Genomic DNA, 2,402 nt, shown 5'->3' with positions numbered 1-2,402 from the left:
TGGAAAAAATTTGCATACGTAATGCATTATATATACTAATTTAATAAGATGATTTAAAGATTTCCACTTGCATTAATCTAAGTCCTTCATACAAGTATTGCTCCCTTACTTGCAATGCAGATATATCATAAAGAAAGAAAAAAAATATCAAGACAATTGAAGTAGAAATGCGTCTTTCATTTGTTTCTTGGAGCCTCGTCTCATACGCACTACTTGTTTTATTGGTAAGGTTTTTTGTGTTCATTTTTCTGAGAATCAATTTAAGTACCTATTGTGCACTTAGGCATTAATTTTCACCAATTCATCAAAGTTTCTTGAATTTTCTTATATTCATCGACACAGATGTAAAGAAATTCTCTTTTCTAACATAAATATTTTGTTATATTTGTGTTCTTTTTATTTTCTATTTTTTGGTTAGTTTTTGTAATTTTTGTTAGGAGTTGGTGTGTGTGTGTGTGTGTGTGTGTGTGTGTATTCTGAATGATTTAAGTTTGAATATAATCTCCATAATGCACAAGGAAGCAGTGGCAGGAAGATTATTACTCTTGGAAATGGGAAAGACATAAAAAAAGAAGACTCCATTGATTTAGATCAAGGCGGTGATGATGGTCGTTCATCATCTCACATGTATCACATGGACCCTGCCCTAAATGTTTTCTTCACCCCAAAAGATCTCAAACGAGGAAAAAAAAAATGCCCATATACTTCTCAAAAAATAACTCTTCCACATCTCCAAGACTTTTGGCCAGAGAAGAAGCTGATTCCATTGCTTCCTCAATCTCAAACCTCCCATACCTTCTTCAACTCTTCTCTTTCCCCCAAGACTCTACCCAAGCCAAAGCCGTGGAATACACACTAACCCAATGTGACCTTCAACCCATCAAAGGAGAGGCCAAATTTTGTGCTACCTCATTAGAATCCATGCTTGATTTTGTAGCTGCCCTCTTTGGACAAAATACCCGATTCAAAGTCTTAACCACTATTCAGCTCAAGAACTCAACTACCCTTTTGCAAAATTACACGTTTTCGGAAGCTCCCAAAGAGATCTGGGCTCCTAAAATGATTGCTTGCCGCACCATGCCTTACCCTTATGCAGTTTTCTACTGCCATAGCCAGGAGAGTGAGAACAGGTTGTATCAGGTTTTGCTTGCTGGGGAGAATGGAGAGAAAGTTGAAGCTGCTGCCGTTTGTCACTTTGATACTTCTCAGTGGGATCCTGATCATGTGGCGTTCAGTGTGCTTGGTACTCAACCTGGAAGCTCCCCGGTCTGCCATTTCTTTCCTTCTGATAATCTAGTTTGGGTGCCATTGCCAGCTCAATAGTAGAAATTTTGCTGTCAATTTGTAAATGCATATGCATGGAAACACAGTTTTATGCTTAGAGTGATTTGACTGGTATCGAGTACCAATCTGCATTATATTTTGATGTTACCAAATATTGACTAAATGTCTGAAAACTTTATCATATCGAAAATCTATTAGGTACTATAGATTGGTACTTGAAACCAAACAATATTTTATATTTGCCTAGTTAGTGAGTTGCTTTAGCTTAATTTGTATCAATGCTTTAATTACTTTGTAATAGTGATTGTGTATGTGTGTTTTCTTTTTCGGTTTTACATGACAATTCTAATGGAGTAGTCAGTGGTATATAAGCTCTAGATAATGTAAAAGGATCATTGGTGACATTGGCTATGTTTGTTTATACAATTTGCGAGTAAATATATACAATATTGTTAATGCTATGTTGCAGATAATATCTTCAGATTTAACTATATATTTATCTATTTTATTGGATGTTTGTTCAGAACAGAGAAAACCACTCTAATTAACATAAATAGAGGATAGCTTTTTAACTTTTAATTAGCATGCATAAGCTTTTCTTGGTTGAACTTTTGAAAGCACTCTAAATGCGAACCAAGACAGCTTATATTTTTTATATGTGTAATATGTAGTTAAGGACATGTTGACAGTGATGCTCGTTTGGGTCATTAAAGCCCACAAGCCGGATATGTAATTGCTAGTCTAGAAATATTCTGTAGCAAAAAATTAGAAGAGATTGAAGGTTCGATTTTCATCTGTTGTTGAACAAGGAGTGGTGAAAAAAAGTTTTGTACAATAAAATCTCTATAAAGAAAAAACCTCTTCAAAATGTCATAAAAAAATTTTGTCCCAACTTAGGACCAATTATGTATCAGAATAAACTCCATATTATAGTAAGTTATAATTTTTCTTAGTCCCATCTTAGAGCAGTTCCAATGTTGTTAGGCCCCCTAGGCTACAGGCAACTCAATCCCGTTAAATGAACAATAACTGTCTGTAGTGAACAATAACTGCTAAAGCACATCTCCACCCAAAAACTAAATAGCCTAGGCAATTCATATTAAAATATTAGTACTTTT

General features: G+C 34.7%; 1 pseudogene; it reads left to right on the top strand.

Annotated features, from left to right (window-relative positions):
- Positions 1-494: 494 nt before the first annotated feature.
- LOC137723495 (BURP domain protein USPL1-like) lies at positions 495-1,740 on the top strand (annotated as a pseudogene).
- Positions 1,741-2,402: the final 662 nt, after the last annotated feature.

This window comes from Pyrus communis, chromosome 5 (assembly GCF_041283825.1).
Source record: "Pyrus communis isolate YQ-2024b chromosome 5, ASM4128382v1, whole genome shotgun sequence".
Classification (NCBI taxonomy): Eukaryota; Viridiplantae; Streptophyta; class Magnoliopsida; order Rosales; family Rosaceae; genus Pyrus; species Pyrus communis.
The sequence above is the reverse complement of the archived record's forward strand: the minus strand, read 5'-3'. Positions and strand labels throughout refer to the sequence as shown.